Here is a 16,167-nt window from a genome sequence, read left to right as displayed (position 1 = left end):
CGGGCACTTCCCCTCCCGGGCTCCGGCTGCTCTGCTCCTCCCCTGACTCTTCGGCTCTGTTTAAGAGCCGAGCTGCCCGAGCACTACCGGCTTCGGGCAGCCCCCAAGCCTCTGGACCCTGCGCCCCCGGAGGGGAAGTGCTCAGCCGGCGGCTGGGGTCCGGAGGCAAGGGGGCTGCCCGAAGCCGGTAGCGCTCGGGCAGCTCGGCTCTTAAACAGAGCCGAAGAGTCAGGGGAGGAGCAGAGCAGCCGCGGGAGAGGAAGTGCCCGGGCAGGTATTTTTCCCGGGCATGTTCGGCTTTTTGGCAATTCCCCCCGGACGGGGGTTTGATTACCAAAAAGCCGGACATGTCCGGGAAAAACCGGACGTATGGTAACCCTAGGCACTTCAGATTCTTAAACTTTGGGTGGAGTGCTGTAGCTATTTTTAGAAATCTCACATTGGTACCTTCTTTGAGTTTTGTCAAATCTGCTGTGAAAGTGCTCTTAAAACAAACAACATGTGCTGGGTCATCATCTGAGACTGCTATAACATGAAATATATGGCAGAATGTGGGTAAAACAGAACAGGAGACATACAATTCTCCCCCAAGGAGTTCAGTCACAAATTTAATTAAGGCATTATTTTTTTAAACAAGCATCATCAGCATGGAAGCATGTCCTCTGGAACGGTGGCTGAAGCATGAAGGGGCATACAAATGTTTAGCATATCTGGCACGTAAATACCTTGCAATGCCGCTACAAAGTGCCATGCGAACGTCTGTTCTCACTTTCAGGTGACATTGTAAATAACAAGCAGGCAGCATTATCTCCTGTAAATGTGAATAAACTTGTTTGTCTTAGGGATTGGCTGAACAAGAAATAGGACTGAGTGGACTTGTAGGCTCTAAAGATTTACATTGTTTGGTTTTGAGTGCAGTTATGTAACAAAAAACCCCCTGCATTTGTAAGTTACACTTTCACGATAGAGATTGCACTACAGTACTTGTATGAGGTGAACTGAAAAATACTATTTCTTTTATCATTTTTGCAATGCAAATATTTGTAATGAAAATAATGTAAAGTGAGTACTATACACTTTGTATTCTGTGTTGTAATAGAAATCAATATATTTGAAAAGGTAGAAGAACATCCAAAAATATTTAATAAATTTCAATTGGTATTCTATTGTTTAACAGTGCAATTAATCACGAGTTTTTAAAATCACGATTAATATTTTAAATTGCGATTAATTTTTGTGAGTTAATCGTGAGTTAACTGCGATTAATCGACAGCCCTAGAAATAAGGTGTTTGTTTAAAATATAATAGCTTAACACGTTAGTTGTTACATGATGAACTACGCCTTGTCCTGGCTACACTATGATTGTTTGCAATGTTGTAGCCGTGTTGGTCCCAGAACATGAGAGACGAGGTGTGTGGAGTAATATCTTTTATTGGACCAACATCAATTCGTGAAAGAGACAAGCTTTAGAGTGCCACAGAGCCTGAAGAAAAGCGCTCTGGTGCTTGAAAGCTTGTCTCATTCACTAGCAGAAGCTGGGTCAATAAAAGATATTACCTTAGCCACCTTGTCTCCCTGCACTAGGAGCGTTAGCTACCACAATTTTAAACAAAACAACCATTTTCCCCTAGTATGGGCAAGCCCCCACTGAGTACTCTGTTTCAGCTCTCAAACATTATCTGCGTAATACATCAGATCCCCAGAGATGATATCCCACATCAAACAGGTGCTTTGCTTTCTATGCAATTGTTACTGGGTATTCTGAAAGGAAGTAACTCCAAAGTCTAAATAAATCTCCCTGCCCTGAAGCTTTGAGAGCGAGGGTCAAAGGGTCCCATGACGCTTTGATCTGTGTCTGATCATTTCACCCAACAGCTGCAACAATCAGAAAAGCTGTCTGCATTCTCTCTAGAAGAGGATACCTGCAGATACTGAGCGTCAACGAGAACTTCATTACTATGCAGCAGAAAAGCAGCTTCCTGACATCTTTATCTGGGTTTCCAATAACAGAGCAGAAAAATATACCCTGCAAGCAAGAGATAAGCCGAGAATCTTTTATGAAGGTGCTCGGTCTTTTACTGCTGGTGGGGGAGGGGGAAGAGCTGGCAGGGCAGTGTCCCCTGCACTCACTCAGGTCAATCCAGTCTTCTCCAAACAGAGTTTCTGCTGCTCAGCTTTTCCTCTGCGTCTTGCCCTCAGCTTGGAGGAACCAATCGGATTTCTCACACACCGAACACTCCCTGCTGTCTGTCCAGGAGCGGGATGATTCAGTGCCGGAGCTCCTTGGCTTCAGGAGCTTTCGGACAATGAATCCTGTTAGAAAGCCACTGCCAGACTCCAAAAAGCTGCTAAAACTACTACCTAGCCGGGTCCCCACCCCCCAGGAGCTTCCAGCTGGCTACCTGCCTTTCCTAGCATGGCCCGCACCTGAGCCTGCGTGTGCCAACAGAACAAATGCTTTGTTTCTCTCTAGCACGTCCTCTCTCTGAGTGCCTCGCGGGGCCCTCCGACCCTTAGTGAAGCATCACCCCCCTCACCATGTGGCAGTACCTCTCCCCCCCCCCTTTACAGATGAAGAGTCTCAGGCACAGCAAAGGCATCTCAGGTATCTTGTCTCTCAGCCTCCTGTGCTAAGTGCTATTCCCAGGGGTTATTTTCCATACCAAGACGACACCCACGCTATGTAAGATCTAGCGGAGATCTCCTTCCCATGTGGTAATAAGGAAAGGGAAGCAGGGGAGGCTTGCAGCCCCCAGGCTGAGAACCCATGTGCTAGGCCATGCCCCAAGCTCTCTCCTTTCTGCTCCTGTCTGATTCATTCCGCGGCATCACTCAGCTCCTTCACCTCGCCCATGAGGGACAAGGAGCAAAAGGAACTGATGAGCACTTGCACACCAGGGTGACCAGCAGTAACGGAGCAGGAAATGCTGCACTGGTCCAGGCCGCATAACATGGGGTTTGGATGGACATCGCTGAAACGTTGGAGGGAACATGCCTTTGATTGCAGTGAGATCACTGCTGCTGTTCCCTGGCCACATTAAGCCAAGGGAGTAGGGAGCTGTACACCCCAAACAGGCCAGCTTGTGAGAGAGACAAGCCCAGATATCAGCAGGGCCAGAGTCCACAAGGTGAGACCATCCCCCTCCAACCAGCTCCTGGGTTATATATAGTCCGCCACAGTCTGAAATGGAGAAGTACAAGGATCCAGGGGGGAGGGCAAAACCACCTCCAGCCTGGCGGCTTGTTTACGCTCTATTCCTGTCACTTTAATCTTGCCACAGACCTGTGAACAAGAGGCGGGATGGAATTTCATCCTGGGCAGCCTGCCCTTTCTTACGTCATCACACCGGCATCCCAAGGAATCCCAGAGCACGGAAACAAAGCTGTGCTCCACCAGCCCTCCAAAGACCAGTGGGCACAGCAGCGAGTGGCTGGCTGCCACCCCTGGATGGCACGGGGCAGAGCATTCCAGCCCAGCTGGTGAATGCCTTGAGCCAGGTGCAGGCCTGGTGTGAGTAAATCCACTGGAGCACGACTTCACTGAAGTTAAGTGGGACAAACTACAGTGAGCCAGATCCAGCCCTGGTATCTGCATCATGAGAAGTACGGTATGTGGATGTGAGGGGTAGAATCAGAGATCCAGGTAAAACACCTGTTTGGTCCGTCTAGCAAATACCCCTAGGCCCAGGGCAGGAGGGCTACCTACAGTCTATTCCCCCATTCAGTTTTAACAAACAAACAAAAGGGTTTCCACCCTTTCCCTGCTCAGATTGCTACACAGCTGCAGATATGTCAGCATTAGGAATACTACAGGCATCCAGCCTACACTTCCTTCCGCTCGGTTTTATTCCATTACCCTTAGTTCTACCTTCCTGGGCCTCTAAACAAACCTGCTGCCCGTTGGGCACAGCTGGCATTGAGCCAAGCTGTTTGCCCTCAGTTCTTTCCTCCCGAGGAGCAGAACCTTTATCACCCATCTTCTAACTCCCTCTCATGTTCTATACCTGGCATTTTTCTAGCTCTAGGGGCCCAGAAATGATTCCACGCCTGATCTCACTAGGGCTGTACAGAGAGAAGCTAGCGCCTCTCCAGCCTGGGATAACACTAAGCGCAGTATCCCACGGGTGCCAGCACCAGAACCACAAAGAGATTGGGCATCACCTCCACACCTCCTGGCATTACTAGCCAAGCTGCAGCTCCGTGCATTGGGGCACGCGGCTCTCCATCCCATTACACAATTGTGTCCGTCGTCCGCAGTGTTCCAAGCTCCTCCTAATTTAGCATCAGCTGCCCCTTTAATAGACATTTACTGCCTCCCACATCTCTAGCTTGAAAGAAAAGCACAGTGGCCTCCAGATCAAGGCACAGCACTGGGAGCCAGGAACTGCTGAATTCTTCTGCTACTGAAGCACTGTGGCACCTTGGGCAAGTCACCTGGGGACTGATTTTTCAGAGGTGCTAATCACCTGCAGCTCCCACTGATCTCATCTGGAGCTGTGGGTGCTCAGCACTTCTGAAAGCCAGACCCTTAACCTCTTTGTTGATCAGTTTCCCTACCTCTAAGAGGTAGAGAAGAACACTTATTCCTGCCTCTCAGGAGGCGGCTAGCATTCAGATTGGTGCATACAGTGCTTAGGAGATGAAAAGTGTTATATGAAAAGTTAAATAAGAACAGACTCAACATTGATCTCTGCAGCCCCCACGAGACACCTCCCCACAGCTCAGTTTGGGGACTGACTTTGGCTTCTAGGGGTACATCTACACTTCAATTAAACAGCAGTGGCTGGCCCACGCCATCTTCTCAATGGGGGAGGGTCCCAGAGCCCAGGCTCCCGCCCGAGCCTGAATGTCTACACTGCAAATGTACAGCCCCGCAGCCTGAGCTCGGCAAACCCAAGCCAGCCAATGTGGGTCAGCTGCAGGTGTTTTATTGCAGTGTAGACATACCCTCAGGGTCCTGAGCTTAGCGCCATGCTGGGTGCTTGGAAGTGGTCCCTCGTGTTTCAGAGCACACAATGCTTTTGAACTGGATGCCTCGATCACAGCCTCAAAGGCCATCCAGGTGAACTCATCAATGCCTACTCCTGGCTCTTCCCAGAAGACCATCTGCTCACTCTCCCTTGGACAAGTCCCATCGTCCGATCATGCTGGGCCCATCTTTAGAACCCTGCACTTAGCTGTCCCTCTTAGCGAAAGCTAATGCCTTCCTGCTTGACAACAGCCAGAAATGTTCCACTCCGTTATTATCCTGTAATGGATCCCCTGGCTCCGTTCCCCCTCTGTGCTTCCCGGATTCACTCCCCCCCCCCCCATGTTGTTCGGCTGCTGGCTCAGAACCCTCGCAAGAAAAAGGATGTTCTCCTAAGGGGGAGGTCAAATCAATTTCTGGGCCTCAGACCTCTCCCTGCAGGCGCCACGACAGTGGGGCGAGCGACTCCATTAGAAGGCCTTGTACGTGGGTTGGAAGTTTGCTCAGGGCTGAGCTTGGAGCACAGGGCCCTGGCTGGGGAGCCCACATTAAAGATATACATTCTTGTTCCAAACGACTCCAGTCTGCTCATGACAAGGGTTAGAGGATGGCACCGGGGAGGACACAGTGAAGGGAGAACACAGCATATAAAACAGCCAAAGGACCTGGCTGGATTTTCTGCCCCCAAATAACCTTCACCTCCCTCTGTGCTGTGCGAACAACAAGCAGAGCAGAGCACACATCTTGGGAGAACAGGAGCAAGCTCCAAGCCGAGAGGCTGCCTCTAGAAATTGATCCCCAGCTCTCCACATTGAGCCCAATGTTCTCTCTTACCTTGGGGAGCGGGAAGAACCTCACTGCCCCTGGAGGAGTTCAAGCCCTCGCAGAGCGGCCCTCCATTTAGTCCTCGCTCCCAGTAAGCTTCCCCAGGGTTTCACTTTGCAGCTCTTCTGGATGAAAGACGTCCTGATAATGTATGACTGTTTTCATACATGTCCTTCCCCTCTGCCCCACCCACCCCCTGCAGCCGAGTCATTCCCCCACCCCCTCATTCACGTGCTCATCCACTCACCTCCTCCCACCCTCAGAAATCCTAAAATGCTAAGTCATGGATGTTTGCAGAGCTACCGAATGTGACAGTCAAGTAACCCACAAGCCCCACACAATTCTGGGTATCGCTTTGCAGAAATTCCCCATTCATCATAGAAACCCATGGCTATTTATTCACATGCACACACATGCTACAAAAGCCTCTGTTCCTGCAACAGCTCAGGCTCGCGGTGGAAGTGACAGAGGTATCTCTAGGGCTTAGATCACATGGGTTTAGAGTTCAGTGGGTAAACAGCATGGGTTTGTGGCAAATGAACTCAGGAGAGTCAGTGGTTCTATTTCTAATCCTGCCACTGACTCACTGTGTGGCCTTGGGCAAGTCACTGCCCCCTCTCTGTTCCTCAGTTTCCCCTCTGTCAAATAGCCCTCCTCCCCAGGGTGTTATGAGGTTAACATGTTAGTAGAACACCCTAGTGATTCTCAGATGGAAGGTGCTAAATAATGATAATAGCAGGTTTCATCAGCAGATCTCAAAGTGCTTGCCAGTCTTTTAATGTTTTTTTCCTCACACCATCCCTGTGAGATAGGGCAGTGCTATTATCCCCATTATACAGATGGGGAGCTGAGGCACAGAGACACAGTGAAGTGACATCCCCAAGGTCACACAGGAAGTCTGCGGCGGAGCAGGGAGTTGATCCCTGGTCTCCAAGACCTACGCTAGTGCCCTAGCCCCTGAGCCATCCTTCTGCTAAAGGCAGACAAAGGGTTATTATTTCAGACGGTGGTAAACCAGGGCGTGACAAATCACTAGGAACCTGCCCTACAGTGTCCTGACAGCTCTGCAAGTGGTGGGGGTGAGGCTTGTGCCTGCGGCTCTGCTGCCCTTCCTCCTGCCCAGGCTCCCAGATGCCATGAGTGGGGATTCTCAGATAGTTGAAGGGTGCGGCTACATGACAGTGGCTACGGCAGCACAGCTACAGTGCGGCAGCTCTTGCTGCAGAAAGCGTCTACGCTACAGCATCGACGGAAGGGGTTTTTCCATTGCTGTAGCTAACCCACCTCTCTGAGAGATGGTAGCGAGGCTGATGGAAGAATTCTTCCCTGGATCGAGCTGCATCTACAGTGAGGGGGTTAGATCGACCGAACTACATTGCACAGGCTGTGCAAATTTTCACAACCCTGAGCAACGTAACTAGGTCGATCTAATTTGCAGGTGTAGACCAGGCCCTACCCTCTCCCAGCCTCCACACTTTTGGATCCTCCTCTGTTATGAATAGCACCTGCCTCTGCTGCTGCTCAGAGCTTGTCAAGCTGCAGGATTACAAGGAACTTGGTTCTGATCAGTTTCACAGTGGCCTGCAAGATTCTGAATGGCTGCAGTGAAACTGACCAGAGTGCACTTCCTGCCCTTGCCGCATAGGTTGAGCTCTGACAGCAGGGAGACTCTGGAATGACCTGTCTGCAGGCAACGTGGCACCTTTGGAACGTTTTCTTTGTAAACTTGAGGATTGAAAGGTTAATTTTTTGAAGAGACAAAAGCTTAGCTTCTTCAGAAATTGATAGCTTAGGTACTCCCCACCCAGACTTTCACTCCTTAGGGGAAGTTGGCAAGTGGCGTTTTCAAGCCCTGAGGTAAGCAGTACTCCCCACTGATGCTACGGCTATACTACATCTTAGGTCGATATAACTTATGTCACTCAGGGGTGCAAATAAGCCATCCCCCTGAGCGACGTAGGTTACACTGACCTAAGCGCCAGTGTGGACACCGCTGTGTTGGAGGGAGAGCATCTGCACTAGAAGCACTACAGTGGCACAGCTGCATCGGTGCTGCTGTGTAGCCATAGCCTAAGTGAATGTAAGTGGTAGTTTGAATGAGCTGGCGCACACATACACACCACACACACGTATGTGGGAAGCTGGCTTGACTGTTTTGGGGACTGTAACTATTCCTTGCAGCGCTAATGTGGCCGAGAAGCAGCTCTCACTCAAAAGCAACCAAGTCCTGCCCTACACATGTGATAGCGTGGGGAAAATTAACCTTTATTGTAACACGCTGAGCTACAGTATATACTGCATGGCTCCCCCCAGATATTCCTATAGCCTTCCTAATAGGTCAGCTTCTACTAGAATGGCAGATGTCACCCACTTGTAGCAAGACAGCTACAGTGCTGCAGGAAGTGACTTTGCCTAATAGGAATTTGCTTCAGATGGCCAATTAAGAATCACTGTCAGTCTGCAGCCCGACACCACCTCCTCTTCTCTCCTGCTGCTGCCTGCCCCCTTTTTCTCTCTCCCCCACACACCTAGTTAAGAGGAGACAGACAGGAGGTCACAGAGGGGCTCCCCATTCAGCTCTAAGAGTTCCACTGGCTGCATTATTCACTTATGAGACCCAAGCAGATCCACCCAGAATGACAACGCACCAACTTCATAAACTATTTGATCGGCTTTGTGGAAAGGGAGGATGTGGGAAGTACCTTCACAGTGCGATCAGGGCAAAGAACTGGCAGCTGGCTGAGGATACATGAATGATAGGGATACTTCTTCCGTAACGTAGGCCGCATGGGCATATTTCTCCCCTCATGTAGAGGGAAGAACTACTCATGGTGAGTAGAACTCAGACACATTATGAACCCAAACCAAAATCCACTAAAGTCAATGGGAGCTGTATGTCCATGCCCTACGCTTCATATTTCATTCTTCTCTGGGACTATATCTGATGTTTAACAGTTAATTCAAATAAGTAAGGTGCAAAGTGCGCTTAGAATCAGGAAAGCAACTGATACACCTCATGGAAGTGCTACCTTTGTTATTTCTCCTCCACCTTGCTGACACATCTTGCTGCTGTTTTACCAGGCAAAAGAGTCGGGCCTGCTCTCCCATAGCTGTATCGGCTCCCCAGGAGTAATACCTGTTTGTGTCAGCAAAGCAAGCGGCTGTGACTCAAAGGCACGTGAGCTGCAGAGATGTTGAGTAAGAAGGGGCCAACTGCTTCTCTTGCCACAAATGCCAACAGCAATTCTTAGTGTAGGGGTCTCAGGCCTGGGCTTCTCTCCTACTGGGATTACTCAGGGGTGGGAGTAATTTTGCAGAACAAATGCTGACAGCAGATGGCTCTGAAATGCCATTTGTAAGGGAGGGGGATATACCAAACAAAACCTCCCAAACTCACTTCAAACCCAACCAGCAGTTTATTCAGAGTGGATAAGATTCACCCCATGTAGAGGCCCAGCACCGTACAACCAAGTGAAGCATAGATTTTGTGGTGGCCCTCTGCACGGGGTACATTTCATATACTAAGAATTGCTTCTTGGCATGGGAACTCACAGGGCCTTGTTCCAAGCCCATGGGGGCAGCAGTTTTGTGATCATACAAAGGTGGAGGATAACAATGCAGGTGTATGCAGGCTGTACACGTGTGTACGTGCCTCTAGGGGAGGCGAACATCAGGTACAGGGTAAGTGCACATGTGTTGGAGTGGGAGGTGGAGAACTGCAGTGAATCTACCCCAAAACTAAATCAAATCCTTACTTGTCTCACTATAAAAGGGTTAATAAGAGATTAGTTATGGATTTAAGCTGGTACAGCTCCCCAGGAGAAAAAAAAAAAAAAATGGAGCTTTTATAGAACAGGTAGGCAGGGAGAAGTCATCAGGAGCAATCTGCACTCTGTAAATAATCCATGAATAACAGCTAGGGAGGTACAAGGTCAGGTTGCTCTGAAACACTAGGGCTATGTGGGAGGTAATTAGAGGCTGTTTGGGGGACTATTGATGCCGACAGGAGGGGGTTAATCCCCTCCCCGAGTGGCGGTAGACAGAAGAATCCTTCTGTCGACCTAGCGCTATCTACACCAAAAGTTAAGGTGCTGGAACTATGAGCAGTGTGGATTTTTGAGCTGGGTCAACTTAACTGTTATAGTTTAGACCTGGCCCAAGTCTGGGTGTTTCCAGCACATGTTTACATTCATCCAGGCCAACATTCCTTTTCTTTGTTATTAGATCATCATCACTGGTTTTATAGATGGGTATAAAACCAACCCAGTTAATTCCCCTATCCCTTTCCCCAACGGCAACACTGCATAGACAACACTGGATATAAAACATGCACAGCATTTTATAGAACACAGAAAAGATACTGAGCTGCCTATAATCGTATTACTTCTCCATCGATAACAGTCCTTCTTTTATACCTATGGAGCAGCCTTTCCTATTAGGGTGACCAGACAGCAAGTGTGAAAAATCAGGACAGGGGTTTGGGGGGGGGGGGGGTAATAGGAGCCTATATAAGAAAAAGACCCAAAAATCGGGACTGTCCCTATAAAATTGGGACATCTGGTCACCCTATTTCCTATAGATCTTTAAAATGGGCTCCATAGAACTGCACATATCCTACATTTTTGTTAACCCATCTTTACCAACCCTCGTCTGGCTTATGCATTGCTAAACAGTCTACTAAAATAACAGGAGTACTTGTGGCACCTTAGAGACTAACAAATTTATTAGAGCATAAGCTTTCGTGGGCTACAACCCACTTCTTCGGGTTGTAGCCCACGAAAGCTTATGCTCTAATAAATTTGTTAGTCTCTAAGGTGCCACAAGTACTCCTGTTATTTTTGCGGATACAGACTAACACGGCTGCTACTCTGAAACTAAACAGTCTACTGAATGTGGTCATCCTATTTGTATAAATGTACCACTCTTGTATCTGAAACTAGAAATATGAAATATAACTCTGAGGGCCTATTGTAATTATGCAAAGTGTGGGCCATTAATGGTGGTTTGGAATCTTGATGACTCCCATTAACCAGGACCATTGTCTGCAGAGGGATCTGTTTTACCTGTGAGTCTTTCTGTATATGTGTGTGCTGGCAAGTGGGTAATGAAGTCTTGCAGTGACATGTGATCATGTCACCTGAACTGGAATCCATCTTTAACCTGGTGCTTTTCCAGTGGGGGGAGAACCCAGAGGGACAAAGGGTTCCCGCCTTATGCAAAAATATATATAAAGGGGTGGAAGAAAACAAAGAGAGAGAGGAGCCATCATGAAGAATCCCCTAGCTACCACCTAAGCTGGAACAAGAGCTGTACCAGGGAAAGAATTGTGCCCAGGCCTGGAAGGTGTCCAGTCTGAGGAAAAAACTTACTGAAGCATCTCTAAGGGTGAGATTATCTGTATTTAGTTCGATTAGACATAGATTTGCGCATTTTATTTTATTTTGCTTGGTGACTTACTTTGTTCTATCTGTTACTACTTGGAACCACTTAAATCCTACTTTCTGTATTTAATAAAATCACTTTTAAATTATTAATTAACAGAGTATGTATTAATATCTGGGGGAGCAAACAACTGTGCATATCTCTCTATCAGTGTTATAGAGGGTGAACAATTTATGAGTTTACCCTGCATAAGCTTTATACAGGGTAAAACGAATTTATTTGGGTTTAGACCCCATTGGGAGTTGGGCATCTGAGTGCTAAAGACAAGCACACTTCTGTGAGCTGTTTTCAGGTAAACCTGCAGCTTTGGGGCAAGTAATTCAGACCCTGGGTCTTTGTTGGAGCAGACGGGAGTGTCTGGCTCAGCAAGACAGGGTGCTGGAGTCCTGAGCTGGCAGGGAAAACAGGAGCAGAGGTAGTCTTGGTACACTAGGTAGCAGCTCCCAAGGGGGTTTCTGTAATCCAACCCATCACAGTCTCTAGACACAACCTAATTTAAATGTCAGAGAACACATAACGCGTTACACTGAGCAAGGTACATATATGGCAGTAAGAAGAGGTTCTATACATACAATAGGAGCAAGAGAAAGACGAAGGAAAGTGTAGGTCCGCTACTTAGTGGGGAAGAGGAGCTAACAACAGATGACATGAAGAAGGCTGAAGTGTTCAATGCACATTTTGCTTCAGTTAACTGTGTTTAAGCATCTGGTCACAATTAACATTAACAAGCGGGGGAAGCAACACAAGCCAGAATAGGGGAAGAACAGGTTAAAAAATATTTGGATAAGTTAAATGTATTCAAGTCAGCAGGGCCTAATAAAGGTCACCCTAAGGTACTTAAGGGGAACTAGCTGAAGCAATCTCTGAACCATTAGCGATTATGGGAACACAGAGGATCCAGGGAATTATAAACCAGTCAGCCTAACTTTAATACCTGGAAAGATGCTGGAACAAATTATTAAACAATCAATTTGTAAGCATCTAAAGGATAATAGGGTAATAAGTATTGGCCAACATGGATTTGTCAAGAACAAATTGTGCCAAACCAACCTAATCTATTTCTCAGCATTACTGACCTAGTGGACAGAGAGGAGAAGCAGTACATGTGATAGAACTTGATGTTAGTAAGGTTTTTGACACATTCTCATAAGCAAACTAGGGAAATCTGGTCTAGATGAAAGTACTATAAGGTTGGTCCACAACTAGTTGAAAGGCCATACTCAAAGAGTAGTTATCAGTGGTTTGCTGTCAAACCGGAGGGATGTATCTAGTGGGGTCCTGCAGGTCTATTCTGGGTCTGTACTATATAATATTTTCATTAATGAGTAAGGTAATGGCGTGGGGAGTACGCTTATAAAATTTGTATGTCACTCCAAGCTAGGAGAGGTTGCAAGTACTTTGGAGGACAGGATTAGAATTCAAAATAACCTGAACAAATTTGAGAACTGATCTGAAATCAACAAGATGAAATTCAATAAAGACAAGTGCAAAGTAATTAGGAAGGAAAAAAATCAAAAGCAAAAAATACAAAATGGAGAAAAACTGGTTAGGTGGTAGTGCTGCTAAAGAGATCTGGGGGTTATAGTGGACCACAAATTGAATATATGAGTCAGTGTGATGCAGTTGCAAAAAAAGCTAATATTCTGGGATGGATTAACGGGAAGGTCACTTGTAAGACATGGGAGATAACTGTTCTGCTCTACTCAGCACTGGTGAGGCTTCAGCTGGAATATTGTGCCCAGTTCTGGGCGCCACACTTCAAGAAAGATGTGGACAAATTGGAGAGAGTCCGGGGGAGAGCAGCAAAAATGATAAAAGGTTTAGAAAACTTGATCTATAAGGAAAAGCTAAAGAAACTGGGCATGTTTAGTCTTGAGACGAGACATCTGAGGGGGGACCTAAGAACAACCTTCAAATAAGTTAAGGGCTATTATAAAGAGGACAGGAATCAATTGTCCTCCATGCCCACTGAAGGTAGAACAAGAAGTAATGGGCTTAATCTGCAGCAAGGGAGATGTAGGTTAGATATTAGGAGAAACCTTCTAACGAAAAGGTTAGTTAGGCACTGGACTAGGTTACTAAGGGAGGTTGCAGAATCCCCATCTTTGGAAGTTTTAAAGAACAGGTTAGCAAACACCTATCAGGAACGGTCTAGGATTTAGGTATAGCTGATCCTGCCTCAGCATGTGATGGGGATAAGGGGGTGTCTGTGTGGACTAAATGACCTCTCAAGGTCCCTTCCTTTCTAGGATTCTATTCTTATATCTTCTGAGTTGCAAAGCTGCTTTAAGGACACTCCTGCTTTATCCTGACATGATCGTAGGATTAATTTGTTATCACTGTGCTCGGAGAGATCCACATTGCTATTTCACAAGACACTCCCTTTGGACACACTCACTCTACCCCTGACAATTACATCTGATACCTCCTGGAATACTGATCTTCCAAAAAGGACACAAGAATGTTCTTTGCAGTTACTGCCCATAAGTCAAAATTTTATTTCCACTAAAATAATGGAACAAAGATTCAAAGGAAAAAAAGAAATAATTAACCACTGGGGGAAGGAAGGGCCGGAGTTTCAGAAATATAAATAAGCACCCAACTCCTACTGACTTTCAAAACAGGAGTCGAGAGCCTAATTGGACTTTGTAAATCCCCTCCCTTCCCACAGAGGATAATGAAACATGCCTTGATACTACAGCGCACCATGAGCAATAGGCAGCATGGATTTTATCTATGATAGATCTTGCCAGACAAACGGGATCACATTTTATTTTGAATAGTATTAAAGTGTTAGTGGACAAAGGGAAAGTTGTAAATATAGCTGGAGTTTAATAGAGCATTTGCGGCAGCGTTTCAACAGGTCTCACTCTCAATATTAATTCAAACAGGCTTGAGTAGGAACTCTGTTGCATACACTGGAAACTGGACCCTAAACAAAGGGGAGCTATAAATGACGGGATACTGAATTGAGGATTGTGGTCTAGCGGGGGTTGCAGGGATCCACGTTAAGTTTGGTTTCATCTGACTTCACTAGCGATCTAGAAGACTAGCTTGGTGTGTGTTGGGAAGGTGGTACGTGCAGTACTGGGACCTGTGTTGGCTGCTCTCACAGATGCCATGGAGATGGGCCCACTACAGAAACCTAGAGAGCTGGAATGTAGGTGGGTAGGGCTGCATACACCGCGAGGTACGGAGAAGGTGTGTGTGTAAAAGGAGTGAACATTGCAGAACAATCCTGGATGGACAGAGAGCAGAGCTGCCTAGATTGAAGGAGCCACCATGCCTGTACCTCCCATCTGATGACTCAACAGTAACAACAGGCAAGGGAATTTGGCTGAGAGGGAAGCAGACAGTGAGGCAGCTGCCTCAGGAAGCGTGGAGGGACTCTTGCTGGAGCTGGAGGGACTTCCTGACCAATAGTACTTCCCCCTCTTCCTGCTGTGTGTTGCTGTGAGAACAAGGAGGTTCAATGGCTAGCAGAGAGGGGAATTACAGGACAGGCTCCCTCCGCCTGCTAGCCTAGGAGCTAAGTCATGTGCCCCAGTACATTGGGCCCAGCAGGGAGGTGTCCAGCAGATTACAGAAACCAGGCTACATTCTGGATGGTGAGGTGACACTTCCTGTGCAGGACCAACCAGCCCTGATGCAGAAGGGCTCAGCATGGGGAAGCAAACCCGCCCCCCAGCCTTTGTTCCCACAGGCTTCATTGTCTTATACACACACAAAGCTGTTAGGGGTATAGAAAGGAAAGTAACTCAGTCCTGGCCCCTTGGCATGTGAGTCTCACCAGCTTACTCCCCTTTGACTCATGGACAGTGTGTTAATTACATGTCAGTAAGTGGGTCTTAGAGCTCGTCTACACGAGCCAGTCACTTGTTTCACCTAAGGTGTGAATTTACACCAATATAGTTAAAGCAGTGCAATCCCCTGTGTGGACACACTCATTTTGGTTTTAGAATGGCTTTTTTGGGACTAAGCAAACTCTAAATAAACCACTCTTAATCTGAAATAAGAATGTCCACACAGGGGATTGCACCAGTTTAACTAAACCAATGCAAGTCTGTGTGTCACCGAGGCCATAGTCTTAGGGAGTCCAAAAGCTCCTCAACAAGCATAAGTTACACACGTGGGGGGGAAGGGGGGAAGGGATGTTAGTTACACTAATTTCAGCTCACCTTTGAATCTCCATAGCCCACCAGTTTTGCATGGAAGGAGACAGAGTCTCAGATAAAGGGATGCCTAGATACTGTGGACAGAGGCAGAGGCAGCAGAGCCCGTTGGGATCTGAAAATACCTGCACCTTTGGTGAAATAGCCTGAGATGGTAGCAGGAGGATTGCCAAAGCCAGATATAGTAACATTTCCATGGGAGTTTCCATCAGGTTCTAGCCCCAGCCAGTGAATACAATACCTTGGTGACTATTTCACAGTGCAATAAACATCGGCCTGTTGCCATCTGAGTTTCCCCTCTGCAAGGGAGCCCAGAGTTCCTATTTTGCTCACTGACTTTGAGAGGCTGCTGGGGTGATTCAGGGACAGTGACTGCTAAAGATCTCTATTTAATTAGTAAATTCAGGATGGACCAGCACATGATCCTCTCCTCTGTTGGCACTGGAGTTTTCAAACTTCACCCAACCTAGAGCTGCAGCAGGAGATGAGCAAATTGGAGCTGCCTTCCGTCTCAACACATAGTTGGTCATCAGAGACTACAGAGTGCAGCATGCAATGCTCTCTCTTGATCCAAGCAGCCTGGCCGTATTGCATGTTGGGACACATGGTCTTCAGAGATCACATCTCAGACGGGCAACCATGTGCCACATTGCTTGTGAGTTACACTCCACCCTCTGCTGGCACAGCCAGCAAACCTGCAACTGGGATGGCAGGTGAACGCAGCTATTCACAGATCCCTTGCAATCATGGCAGGGCTG

At 47.4% G+C, this 16,167-nt stretch overlaps 1 protein-coding gene across 1 annotated transcript in view; it reads right to left on the bottom strand.

The window, feature by feature from the left end:
• Positions 1-5,932, bottom strand: part of TMEM63B (transmembrane protein 63B) — a 70,276-nt gene extending 64,344 nt beyond the window's left edge. Inside the window, exon 1 of the mRNA XM_065401639.1 lies at positions 5,805-5,932. The gene's annotated coding sequence lies outside the window, so the exon portion shown is untranslated. The remainder of the gene's footprint in view (positions 1-5,804) is intronic.
• Positions 5,933-16,167: the final 10,235 nt, after the last annotated feature.

This window comes from Emys orbicularis, chromosome 3 (assembly GCF_028017835.1).
Source record: "Emys orbicularis isolate rEmyOrb1 chromosome 3, rEmyOrb1.hap1, whole genome shotgun sequence".
Classification (NCBI taxonomy): domain Eukaryota; kingdom Metazoa; phylum Chordata; order Testudines; family Emydidae; genus Emys; species Emys orbicularis.
This window is presented reverse-complemented; position numbering and strand designations above follow the sequence as displayed.